The 14,212-nt window shown below is 47.9% G+C and overlaps 1 protein-coding gene across 9 annotated transcripts in view; it reads right to left on the reverse strand.

Moving 5' to 3' along the window:
• CUX2 (cut like homeobox 2) overlaps positions 1 to 14,212 on the reverse strand; it is a 325,643-nt gene that overhangs the window by 225,638 nt on the left and 85,793 nt on the right. Inside the window, exon 1 of one of the 9 annotated variants that reach the window (XM_082698273.1) lies at positions 132 to 299. The exons of the other annotated variants lie outside the window; for them this stretch is intronic. The gene's annotated coding sequence lies outside the window, so the exon portion shown is untranslated. Of the gene's footprint in view, positions 1 to 131; positions 300 to 14,212 lie in introns of those variants that run through there. 9 annotated transcript variants of the gene reach the window in all.

Below are 14,212 nucleotides of genomic sequence, written 5' to 3' on the forward strand. Positions count from 1 at the left end.
AATCCAGACCACAGAAGACCCATGGGGACTGAATGAATGGACCATAAGTCCCTGAGGCTCCGGCCAGGCAGAGACAGGGTAAAGGCAGTGATTCCACCCAGGCCCTGCCGCGCGGCCAGGCCCAACCTTACCTGGCCAGACAGCGGAATCTCCAGAGGCCTCAGGTTTGGGCCCAAGGGGCACCATGCCACCCACAGTAGCCGCCAGAACCTGGTGGGCACCTTGAGCTGAGACAGGCTCCCAGGACCACCAAGTCCTCCCTGCTGCTGATGCCGCCTTTCCTGTTTATCCACTGTCTGTTTTCCTCATGACAGGCCTTCCAAGAACTGCAGACAGAAATCAATGCAGCTGGTCCTAGTGCCCACACTCCCGCCCCTATCTAACCCTCCTGCTGCCAAAGTTCAGTGTCACTTCCTACAGAGCTGGGGCAGGCTCTGAGCTGAGCTTGAGGGGCAGCCCGAGGTAGGGATACCCCCTCAACCCCTGAGCCAGACTGGAGGCCTTGAGCAGAGGAGTCCCAGGAAAGCCGAGGCCAGGCCAGGCCCTTTATCTTCACCCAGTGGGGAGAGCTAACCGGGGAGGGAGCAGCAAGGAAGAGTTTTTCCTGCCCAACTGTCCACTTAGCACATCAGAAACATGGGTAACAGGAGTTTACCCTAAAGTTTTGGTTCTTAGTTACCCGGAGACTCTCATCCCAGCCTTGGAAATTCAATTTCAAGAGATCTGGGGTAGGGCCGGGATTCCGCACTTTAACAAGCCTCCTAGGTGATTCAAATGGGAAAGTTAGGTTGGGAAACACAATGTGTGTGCTGCTTCCAGGATGCTAATCACTGCAATGCTCAGCAGAGAAAGAAACTGTAATTAAGAGGATAACTAGATAATGGGGCGCCTGGGTGGCTCAGCTGGTTAAGCGTAGGACTCTTGATTTCTGCTCAGGTCGTGATCTCGGGTTTGTGAGATGGAGCCCCGAGTCAGGTTCCACGATGGGCACCTGCTTGAGATTCTCTCTCTCCCTCTCCCTCTGTCCCTTCCCACCACACTCTTACACTTCCCACTTACACCATATGTAAGCGTGTGCACACGCTCTCTCTCAAATTAAGAAAAAAAGAAAAAGGACAGTTCGATAAAATAAAGGACTCCTGGATAAATGTGAATTCAGATAAACAATGTATATTATTTAGTATAAATACATCCCAAATATTATATAGACTATACATAGATTATTATTTGTTGTTTATCTGAAATTCAAATTTAGGCATCTGATATTATTTTTATTTTTTGCAAAATCTGGCAACCCCTGCACATGCTGGATCTGCCCCAGAAGAGCATCCAAGAGGCCAGAGAGAGGCTGATTCCCCAGCTAACAAACTCTAAAAACACTTACCATCCAACACCCAAGGCTTACTGACATAAACTGAGAGAATGTCATATAGCCTCTAAAATGGACAGGAGCAGTCCACACAGCATTCACCATGCCAAGCCCTGTTCCACACACCTCACACATACTACTCAAATCGTGTAAAAATCCAAGTATTTATCATCCAAATATTACCCTTCAAATAACAAGAGGCAGGCATTATTGTCCTTTTTGACAGAAGAGGAAACTGAGGCACAGAGTGACAAAGTGACTTGGCTAAAGACACACAGCTGGAAAGGCAGACCTGGATAACAAACGAAAGGAAGTCAGACTACAGAGTTAAGGCCCACCACTTTACTCTCTCTAATGGGAGAATAAATGATAAAAGACAAGATCGCGGGATCTAGCATGGGGTAGAACAATAGTTACAGCATGGTCTCATTCCATAAAATGTGTATATGAATTACATATAAAGGCATTAGAGGAGTTGTCAGAAGGTCACCCACAGCTGGCAGAAGGGTAAACTGGTACAAGCACGTTGGAAAACCATCAAAGTTATGCCCATCCCTTCCGCGTAACCCAGCCATTCCATTCCTTGACACACAGCTTTGAGTCTCAACCAGAGGGGATGTCTGCCCACCTCCTCTGGGACACTAGCAATTCTTGGAGACACTTTTGACTGTCACGAGCTGCGCGATGCTACTGTCTTCCAGTGGGTAGAGGGCAGGGATGTTGCTGAACACCCTACAATACCCAGGGAAGTTACCACAACAAAGAATCATCCAGCCCCAAATGTCAACAGTGGCAAGAAAGAGAAACCCTGATATGTTCCCAAGAAAAATGTCTGCACCTCTACGCTGAGGGATAATCGTGCATCAATATTCCTAACAGTGCTCTCATAGGAGCCCCGAACTGGAAGACACCCAAATGCCCATCAACAGGAGAACGGATGAATAAATTGTGGGCTACTCACACAAAAGAATGCTAGATGGCAATGAGAATGAATGAACCACAACTGCACACAACCTGGGTGGTAATCTTGAGAACACAATGTTGGTGGAAGAAGCCAGACACAAAACAGCACGTGCTGGCTGATTCCCTTTACATAAAATTCACAAACAGGCAAAACTGATGTGTGCTGTTAGAAGTCAGAATGGGTCACATCAGGGCACCTGGGTGTCTCAATGGGTTAAAGCCTCTGCTTGCGGCTCAAGTCATGATTCCAGGGTCCTGGGACTTTTTGCTCAGCGGGAAGCCTGCTTCCCCCACTCTCTCTGCCTGTCTCTCTGCCTACTTGTGATTTCTCTCTCTCTCTGTGTCAAATAAATAAATAAATAAATAAAATCTTAAAAAAAAAAAAAAAGAATGGGTCACATTTGGGGGGCAGGTTGACAGGGACAGGAGGGAGCATGATATGGCTTCTGCAGTGGGAGCAGGGACGTTCTATTTGTTAATCTGAGTGGTTTTTTAAAAGATGTTATTACTTTATTTATTTGAGAGTGTGTGTGTGCACGCACGAGAGAGGGAAGGGGGAGAACACGCGTGCGTACACGAGCTGGGTGAGGGGAAGAGGGAGAAAGAGGATCCCAAGCAGACTCCCTACTGAGTGCAGAGCCTGACTCGGGGCTTGATCTCACAACCCTGAGATTACGACGTAAATTGAAACCAAGAGTCGCACACTTAACCAACTGAGCCACCCAGGTGCCCCTGATCTATGTTCTTTTCTGTGTATTTGTTACATTTGGATAAAATGTCTAATGAAACAGTGATAAAGATTTATCTCAGAAGCAGGTGATTTTTATTTTCTTATTTTTGCTTATTTGTTTTTCCCAGAATTGCCACATTGAACATGTCTTACTTTTTTAATGACTGAGTAGGCCCACAGCAAGTGCATTCATTCATTCATCAAAAATGTGCTGACCCCTACAATGTGTCACTGGCCCCCAGCACAGGGCACCGGAGGTGGTAAGGGAAGAGCTCATGGTCTTGGTGGGGGCGAGGAGAGGACGGAACTACTACCTGGGTCTGAGCCAGAGGCAGCCAGCAGCCAGGGATTTCGGCCGCCCAGCCCAGTGTTTAAATCAATTTATTTCCTCAGGGTAGGGTCACGTCTCCCCAGCCGTCTGGCACCCCTACTTCCCCACCAAACTTCCTCTTGCTTACCAGGGCTGAATCCATCATTAATGTTACTGTCTGCCCCTCCAGTCATCGGAGTTAGCTGTTCCCTGAATTAGATATTACAGTCAGCACTGTACTCTGACAGAGAGAAGGAGAAGGGACGATAGAAACAGAGGAAGCAAAAAAACGTATGGGGGTGAGGAAGCCCAAGGGTCAGGTAATTTGTTCTTGATGGGAACACAAACACATGGACAAAATACCACTATATAATTAAAGCAGGGCTTTATTTGTGGTCAACCCTGGGGCAGAGGTGTTGCCAAGAGTGAACACTTAAAAGAGAGGCAGGTGTTGACAGACGAATAAGAATCCACTGCGTAGACCAGGTATGGAAAACTACTATGACAGGGAAACAGCATGGAAGGGAAATAATGTTGCTCTCATTTTATTTTTTTTAAATTTTATTTATTTATTTGAGAGAGAAAGAGCACACAAGCAGGGGGAGGGGCAAAGGGAGAAGCAGACTGCCCGCTCCCTGGGATCGAGACCTGAGCCAAAGGCAGATGCTAAATGACTGAGCCATCCAGGCGCCCCCACACTCACTTTTTTTTTTTTAAGATTTTTATTTATTTATTTGACAGACAGAGATCACAAGTAGGGAGAGAGGCAAGCAGAGAGAGAGGGGTTAGCAGGCTCCCCGCTGAGCAGAGAGCCTGATGTGGGGCTCCATCCCAGGACCCTGGGATCATGACCTGAGCCAAAGGCAGAGGCTTAACCCACTGAGCCACCCAGGCGCCCCTCACACTCACTTTAATATGGGCCATAACGGAGGGTCAGCCAGGGTGTCCAGGAAGCGAGCATCAGCTATAACTTAGTAAGCACTATATGCCAGGCACTATGCTAAGTGAGTTTTGCCTTATTATCTTCACTAAACCAAATGACCCTATTCTACAGATGGGAAAACTGAGGCTCAGAGAAACAACAGGACTGGCTCAGTGAGGATGGCAGACCTGGGATCCAGAACGATCCACATTCATAACCCCGAGATCGTCCCCCACCCCTCACATAGGAGAGCCATAGGGGCACTGTCAGCACCCCTTCTCCTCTCCTCTCAGGGATCTGCCTGGAGCTACTAGACCCCCTGAGGCAGCACACAAGTCAGCAAAGAAGGGAACAGAGTCGAACCGGGAAAGGCAGAGCAGGTGAGCTACAAAGCACTGCTGCAGGGCCCTGCTGGGAACATAGTAGAAAATACCAGCTGCTCCAACCAGCATCGCCTTTAATCTCTTCAGAAAATGGATGCTGCTCCTGGGTCCCCGGAGAGCCTAAAGTTTGGGCTGAAGGCTTTCTGGAAAAAAAGCTCACTGTTGCCAGTGTCTCCACAGTCACCCCGGGTGACGTCTGACACTCCGGCACCGACTCGCTGACAAGCATCTTCAAAGGACAGAAATCGGCCAGCTTTGCCATCTTTTCATACAGATGTCATTCACCCACAGGAAGCGCCATGCATTGTGAGAGTTATTTTGGTTGGAGGAAACCAACCCCAGAGCAAATCCAAGAAAGAAATAAAAGGAAAGGGAGGGGGGAGAACAACTCGGGCAAAAATGTGAAAAAGTGGCATTTGGCTAAACTGCACACAAAATAATCTTTTTCAAGATGATCTTTTTTGAGATCAAAGATGAGCGGGGAGAACTGTGCTGAACGTCAGCAGGTGCGGCGGGCTGAGAAGACGTTGTGGGACTTTGCAGGTATCTACGGGCTGTACTTAAACAGGCAAAATACAGGCCCAATGAGTCACCTGCTTGGCTCAAATATGATCAGGGAGGAGCTACAGGACTCCGGCTAGGGGATCCCAACAAGCTCCTCTGAAATGAATTGGGAGACCCGAGGACAGGAACAGCCCACATCTGCTGACACTCTTGCAGGACCTTATTTCTCTGGGATATTTACTGATATGACTATGGCCAAGTCACTGCCCAGCCCCTCTCCAAAAATTCTTGTGGAGAAAGAGTGTTCAAAATCCCACAGACTGTGGAGTGCTGCCCAGGGCTTTGTCCTGGCACATCGTGTAGCCTCGCTCTGTCCCCTTGTCCTCCACATGATGTTCTTCAAACAACAGGGCACATCCTGTACCACGTGGCAGGTCAATACCAGGCCATTGGCAGACACGACGTGTGTCTGCTTCACCTTTGTAGAAATTTGGTCTTGCAGAATGAAATGGACAAAAGTTTCCAGAACCTTCCATAGGTAGATGTTTTAGGGGGTATTTCTCATTGCAGGTGGTGGGAAGTTAATCTAAGTGAGCCTAAATAAAACAACAAAAAACAACAGGGTGGGCACCCATGATCAAAAGATAAAAAGAGAGGAGAAGGCAGCCTCCACAATGATTCAGCCAGGGTTCTGTCTTTCTTCTTATCTTGACTCAGCATCTCTGCAGGCTGCTTGCACTCTGTCCCCATGTGGCTGTCTACAACCGTAGCTACAGGCAACTCTAGGCTTCTATCCTTTCAGCATCTCAGCTAGAGACAAAACAGACTCCTCTCTCTCTTCTAATTGAAAAATCCCAGAGAAGCTCTCTGACTGGCGCAGACTGAGCCATGCAACTTCCCTCTGGACTAATCACCATAGACAGGGGTGGGAGTACTATGAGTGACCGCACCCCCTCTTCCTGGGTTGGGTGAGGTGACTGAGGGGAAGAGGTAGAAAGCATGAGGAAGGCCACTCCAGGAATGATAAGGAAGAGAGTGCTACAATACGGTGACCAACGTCTCTGTCCCACTGCCTGATTTTACTATTCCATGCGCACTTGAGGACTTTGCCACCTCCCCAGCCCAATTTCTCCAAGTCCATTATCATGAGAAGCAGACTCATAATGACCATGTGGGTCACAGAAAGGACTATTCATTGAGCATTCCCCAGGTCCCAGGCATTCTGCCAAATGCCTTCCACGAATGATCTCACTGGATCCTTTTGGCAACCCTTCGTCATCCCATCTTATAGTTGGAAAAGTTGATGTTCAGAAAAGGTCAAGGGCTCACCCAAGATCACACAGCTTGTAAGAGGCAAAGCTGGGACTTGAGCCTGATTTTAGTGGACTCATAGCCAGTGCTCTTAATTGTGACCCCATTCTGACACCTAGAATAAAACACTTTAAGGAATTAAGCTCCCCTAGAGTGGCACAAAGGGAATTGCATGCTGGGATAGAGGAAGGTCCCCAAGTATGACCATGGGTGGCATTCCTTAACACTGATGCTTGTCACCTGTACAAAGCTGAATCCCCTTCATCCCACATCCAGGGCCTAGCACCAGTAGACGCAACAATGTTGGCCAAACTGGATGCAAGCCCTGGACGCAGGCTAAGATGGAGAGATTCCCCAGGAGATACCTAGTCTCTGGTCCCTGGGAGTGACAATGTGGGCCCTGGCCTCAAGGGCAAGTGACAGGTATCAGTTCACCTGAAAAGCATGGTGCAACCAGACATTCTAAAGAAGATTCTAATGAAGAAACTCAACTTTTCATTGCACTGAAAGAACTTCTGTGTCTAATAATATAGGAGACAAGACAACCTAAAAATGTTCCCCACCACGAAGCACCCAGAAATGCTGGATAAAATATACCAGCATCCCTTTAAATATATAGGTCAGTTCAGTAAGAAAGTAAGAAAAATTCCCAAGGGCCAAAACTGAAAAGGAAACTCAAAATCAAACTGCTAAGTATGTGAACTGATACTTCAGTGCCCTTGGCAATAAGGGGGTGGGGACAGGTGCCCACGGTGGTAGTCCAGAGACCTTCACCCTCAGTCAGAGTGGATTAGAACACTTCTGTCCACTAATACAGGAAGAAGAGGAGACAATTTGATCTGTTTTAGCCTTGCCTCTAGACTGGAAAATCAGAAAGTAGCCTCCCTTGAGAATTTGTAACCATAGGTCTGTCTTCACATGAGTTTGAAGTCTGATATTATATTACCCTTGGAATTCTCAGATTTATGTGCATCAGAATCACCTGGCTGGCTTGTTATAACACAGATTGATGGGTTTCACCCCCCAAGATTCCTGATTCAGAAGATCTGGGATGAGGCCCAAGAATTTTTCATGTCTAAGTTCCCAGACACTGTTGGTCTAGGGAGCACACTTGGAGAACTAATACTCTCAGTCAAGCAGTTAACATTTAAAAAAAACAAAAACCATTCTTCTCTGGTAATATCCCTGGACATTATGCAAAAGCAAATACAAAATCTCTCTAGAGCATGAGTGAGTGAACTGTGACCTGTGGGCCAAATCCTACCTGCCCACAGGCCAAATTGAGCCAAACCCACTCATGAATGTATTTATGGATGCTTTCGTTGCACAACAGCAGAGCTGAGCAGATGTATTAGGAACTATAAACTGCAGAGCCAAAAATACTTATTATGAGGTCCTTCACAGAAAAAGTTGGCCAAATTCTACTATGGGAGTAACTCAGGCCACTCCAAATCTCCAAAGATTTAATCCTACTGAAGATGAGCTCTCAATCTAAAATTACAAAATACACAGGGAAACATTGTACTGTGTGTGTGTGAGAATTAACAGACGGGACAACTAGCAGGATCAGATTCAAGAACTTCAGGTAGTGGAATTATATACAGATCTATAAACATAATAGAAGGGAAGAGCCTACATCTAGCAGCTCTCAGATCCTCAATCAAGGGGAACATTGATATTGAAGATGAGGATATTTACTGAAGGGCTGCTATGTGCCAGGCTTTGGATCAAGGGCCTTTATATGGTCCAAATCCTTTTCAGGTAAAGAATTCCACATCGTGTATGAGACCAAAGCTCAGAGATGTTTCTTCACTTGCCTAAATTTACATAGCAAATATGAAGCAGAGCCAAGATGGAAACCCAAGTCTTGGCTAAAACTGAGTTCTAGAAGATTTTGAAGCCTATAACTCACTTCCACTCCACAAGGTGGTACATGACAGAGATCAAGAGTGCTTAACTTGGAGTAAATGGCCCCAAGTTTGGAGGACTCAATAACTCCCTGAAACTATATGCAAAATGCTGTGTGTCTCTATCAGATTCGGGAAGAGAAGATCCACAGCTTTCACCAGATTCTCAAAGTCAAAGAACCCCTGAGACCATCCTATCCAAAAGGGTATCTTTTCTCCACACCACACCAGAATCATATTACTAGCAAACATTTCTTACACACAATGCCAGATACCATTTGAACCTTATAAGTATATGCTTGTATAAATCCCACACAACCCCATAGGAAGTACTTTTATCATCCCCATTTTACAGATGAGAAAACTGAGGCCACAGAGGAGTCAAGTAACTTGCCTGGGGTCCCATAATTAGCAAGTGGCAGAACAGGGACCCCAGAATGGAACACACTCACCTGCACATTTAATCTCTACCAAACTGCCTCCTGATGCCCACAGTAGCCAGCTCTCCAGTTCTGAATTCAATCATTTGTCTATACATGCATGGAGGGCTCAGGGTCTTTCTTGTCTACCCTGGAACCACTTCCACATGCACAAGAAACATGAGTGTCCTACCTGCACTTCAGGGCAATGCCCCATGCCTAATCCTAATCTCTAGGTCCAGAGCAACGTTTCCAAGGCCAGCCAGACATGAACTGGATATTTCTTGGGAGTGTAAGTATGCCCCCGTCCCCCACCACCCCGCCTGGCACCAACCCAGACACCAACTACCTCCTTGGCTGGTGCCTTGCTCATCGCCAGCATAAACACACATTTACCCAATTTCTCAGAATGAGCAATATTTACTCAACAGCCCAGAATGGCTCATATGGAACTATTAAACCCCATTGCCTCAGTCTGCAGCTCAGAGCATGATAATGAATCAGTATTTTGGAGTGATTACGATGCTAATAAGAATGTGTGAGGCACAGAATATCACTATGTAGGGGCAGCCGCCAAATCCCCCGGACTCCCTGCCTCATTCGGGAATTCCGCCATTCCAGAAACCAGCCTGCCTGAGAAACTCCAGCCCCCAAGGCAGGCCACGCTTGAGTTACTGGAACACAAAGCAGATGAGAAATAGAGCCCACCATTTTGCAGAGGGCGGGTCCCACATGCTAGCCCTCCCTGGGGATGTGGAGAGAGACAGTGCCCCCTCTTGACAGCTCTGAAAGGCCCCGGAGCCCCCTATGCTGGTGGAGCTTAGAGTTTTAGCATGGCATTTCACACACTCAGACATGTACAAACATTGGAGAAAAAAAGACTTATTCCCTCAGGCTGCATGCCTGGAGCAATGTTAGATTTGGTGGGGGTTTTTTTGGTGTTTTTGTTTTTTTCTTGGATCTTTTTTTCACTTGCCCCTAGGTAAATAATAAATGGCAGAAAGGAAGCATATATTTGAGGTCTTTCCTACCCCCTCCCCATTTGCCTAGGGAAACTGTCCCTCGCTTGACCTGCTCCATCTTGTACAATGCTGAATTTTATGAATGCCTGGAGAGGCCCGGCATACAGTCTTTGGTTAGGAGACGGGGTGATGGGAGCAGCTGGGCCTCCTTATCTCGCCACTTCTCCCCCACCAGTCTCTACACCCTAAGACCTCCTCCTCTTTCATCCCTCCAATCCCCCTTCCCCAGGCACTGTTTCCCTCTGTTCAGGATAAAAGCCTCAGTAAGACCGTAAGCCCTATTTAAGCCAACCCTGTCTATCCTCCCCAGCCACACCCCACTTCTCTGCCCCTCACCTCCTGCTCCAGCAACACTGACCGTCTTTCACTTCCTAGAGCCAAAAATGTGTCCTTCCACCCCAGGACATTTGCATGCGCCACTCCTATCCTCTACCTGGACAACCACAGTCCCTCTTCTCCTAGCCAGCTCAGGAGTCCTTCCCTAACTTCCTAACTAAATCTGTTATACAATCTCATCATTCCTGACTCATTTCCTCCACAGCCCACAGCAAGGTTTGCAATTTCAAATATGTGTGATTATTTGATTAATGTCAGTCTCTTAAGGGATTTTACTTCCACATACCATGGAGACCAACAGTGCCACGAGGGCAGAGAATACATTCGTGTTGATCACCAGGGCGTCTCCAGCACATGGCCCAGGACCTGGCACATAGCAGGTGCCAAAGAAATATGGATGAGTGACTGACTGACTGGATGAATCAATGAATCCCTGAGCCCCAGCCCCCTCCCCACTCTGCTCTCTCAACTGGTTGCCCCTTCACTGAGTTGAGCCCCATAGCTTTTCATGGCTTTGCTACATGGCCCTGTCTTATCTACTGCAAGGACCAGGTTCACATTACAAGCACCTGAGAAATATCTGATCACAATAAAATGTTCACGGACCCCCCAGTCAGAATAGCGCTTTGCCCTCCCCCTGGTGAGGAGGGAGAGGGCGCTCTGTGGGTTTATGAGTGTCCATGTGTGTGTGCACACATCTGTCTATTTCCACGCGAGATTCCCCAACAGACATGTACACAGGCAGAAAAGCACCTATGTGTGAACATACCTGCTATATTTATTCGACAGGGGCTAAGTGAGCACCCACTCCATGCCAAGCATGACTGCTGGAGAAGAATAGCAAATAAGACAGACCCATTCCTGTCTACAAAAGAGGTGTAATCCTTAACAGGTATTACTATATGCCAGTCCCCAGTTAAACACTTCAGGTAAGCTTACTCATCTAATACTAGTAATATTCTTGTGAGACAGCGTACCCATTTCACAGACATGGAAACTGAGGCACAGATGGAACAACACTGGCCAGAAGTCTCACTGAACCCCACCTCTCCAACTCTGGAGACAGGTTCTTGGCCACAAGGTCCTCCCTCCCTCATTGCCAACCAAGAACAGGGCCAAGAACATAAACCCAGAAACACAAATTTTTTTCATCACTGGTGTCTTTTCAAAGCAAGAAGAACCAAAAACCAACCTGGAGATGCCCAGGGACAAGGTCTGGCTGAGCGGAGAGTGATCTATTTGCTTCCTAACATACCAGGCTGGAAAAATACTTGTTCTACAGACAGCAAAATGCTGTGCAAAAGTCTCCTGCCAACGTTCAGTGAAGAGACCAGGAAACAGGCTCAGACATCCCTGATGGGAAACCAGGGAGACAGAGGAGCTAGAAGCACACCGGAGTGTTAACAGGGGCTGCATTCTCGCCATCTTCCCCACCCCCAGCTTCTTTTCTGTATTTTTAAAGCCCTCCAATAATGTGGCAACACGGCTTTCATTAGACAAAATTAATTTTTTAAATCCCTTCTTTCCCTTCCAGTCATGGGATTCCATGCCTGTGCCTCCCTGCCCACCCTGCAACCCAAAATGCCTTCTTTGGTTCCTCCGGGTCCCCTAACAACTCAGTAAGAAGGCAGAGTAAAGGCAGCCATGGTGCTGTTGTGTGTCAGGATCCTGGGGATGGCAGGACTGGGAAAACCTGCCTCCCCTCCCTCCTCCGTGTGTATGTGTGTGTGTGTATGTGCACGAGGGTGTGAGCGCACGTGTGCATGTGGCTGAGGATGCCCGGAGCCTGTGGCTCACCAAGCAGAGTCTCCCCAAACAGAGCCTGGTGCCCACACGGCCACAGCGGAGAAACTTCCTGGGGCCTCCCTGGGGAGGGGGCAGCAGGGCAGGCCGAAGGCCCCTGTATCCCAGTGCCAAGAAGTGGCAGGTGTCACCATTCGCTTTCTTTTAAAACATCGAGCCCTTCGTGGAGGAAGATAACTGTGTCATTCCCCTTCATCTTTATCACTGGCACCTGGCCATCCACAGGATTAAGCGGATAATAAGGAGGAAGCGGGGAGGAGGCAGCAAGCCTTCCTTCTCTTTGCTTCTGAGCACCGCAGTCTTTCTTTGGCTCTCAGAGAAGCAGCCTTGTCTCGTCCTCTTCGTGGAGGTCACTGGCTCCCAGAGACCTTCCCAGAGCTGCGGGCTGGGATGGGCCGGGCGGGGCTGTGTCTGGGGCAAGTACAATTTGCTCCTCTTAGCCTCTCCAAACCAAATTAAGCTGATGCTTCCCGTTGGGGTCCAGAAAGTTTAGAAGTGAGATCCACGCTCCCCAAACTTTCTGGGAGCAGCACAACTGTGGTGTCAACACCAAGCCTGTGCTGTGACAAGAGTCAACAACACAGACAAAAATACTGTCCTCAGGGGTCTTGAAACAAAAAAGACAAGCCCAACAACCCAATGAACTATGATGCATTTGTGGGGGAGCCCCCCTAATCCTGCCAGGAGGTTCTGAAAAGCCTCCCAGATTAGAGATGTGAGAGAAGCTTGCCTGGCAGAGCGAGGACCAATGAGTTCCTGGCAGGGGGACTAGCAGAATCAAAGGTCTGAGGTAAGAAAGCATAAAGCAGGGGTGCCTGGGTGGCTCAGTGGGTTAAGTCGCTGCCTTCGGCTCAGGTCATGATCTCAGGGTCCTGGGATCGAGTCCCACATCGGGCTCTCTGCTCAGCAGGGAGCCTGCTTCCCCACCCCCGCCCCCACCTGCCTCTCTGCCTACTTGTGATCTATCTCTGTCAAATAAATAAATAAAATCTTAAAAGAAAAAGAAAACATAAAGCATCTGTGGGTCAAATAGCAATTTAAGTCTGCCTGGGGGAGCTGGGAACAAGGATATCTAGTAAGAGATAAGATGGTGGAGCAGACCAGGGTGGAGAATGTGATCACAACAGGCCTTGTAAAAGCCAAGGTAAAAGCTCAGACTTCATCCCACAAGCCATAGGGAGCCATTGAAAGTTTTTAACTGGAGGAGTAAGTGTGGTGATCTGATTTTGTTTTTTTATAAAGATCACTCAAGGTGGAGCTCAGGGTTTGTGACTCTGGATTTTAATCTCAGAATCAAGCAAGGGCATGCCACTGCTACCTCCCTGCGATGATTTCGTGGGGCTCCTTCTACGCAGAGTCTTATGACCTGCCAAAAAGACCACATGAGTTGGGAATCTGAGGCCTACGGTTCACATCCCAGGCATCGCTCTCTGACCCTTGGTCTTGCCCATCTGAGAAATGGAGGTAAGACTCCACCTGCCTCTTCAAGTTGTGAGGATTAAATGAATTTGTACCTATCAGGAGCTCAGCACGGTGTTGGTGCTAGGAAAATAGCTGCTAAATAATCAATATTGAGATGATTCTTTTCACCCAACTTAAAGCCCCCTTAAGCAGATGTGGAGACCCAGAGACCACAGGTCCTGCCTGGCATTTACAAATAAGTTTGATCCATTTGCCCAGAATTTAATTATTTTCCATTTCTTTCCTATATTTACATCATAAAAGAATGTTCATAAAACCCAGGTTTCTGGCTTCTCTTGAAAATCACAACCATCTGCTTAAACCCACTGCTGTGCTGCCCCTCGAGCACCCCCTGAAGGCGTGAGCCATGTCTTCTCCCCCAGCTCCAACTGTCAGACCAGCTGGGGGTTGACCCCCAAAGTAGGGAGCTTCCTAGAGCTCAGGGCTGAAGATGCTAAATCTGGGTAGAGAGTTGAGGGAGGGAGGGGCTGCTTGGCAGAACCCACCCTCTGGCACAAATATCCCCTCCTTCTTATCCCCAGCAGCCCCTCCAACCACCTTCTCTTTGGTAACATCCCTTCCAAGTCATCCCTCCTTTACTCCAATATCCGAGGAGGTTTTGCCCTTAAAAAACAAAACAAAACAAACAAAAAACCCCAGCTCCATGCTGTGGCCCTCAAGGCCCTGTGTCATCTGCCCTGGCCATCCTCTCCCATCTTTATCTCTTACCTCCCCACCTCTAGATACAGAAAGTTAAGGTTAGGGGGTGAGG

The sequence above is a fragment of the Mustela nivalis genome, assembly GCF_964662115.1.
Source record: "Mustela nivalis genome assembly, chromosome: 14".
NCBI classification, from domain to species: Eukaryota; Metazoa; Chordata; class Mammalia; order Carnivora; family Mustelidae; genus Mustela; species Mustela nivalis.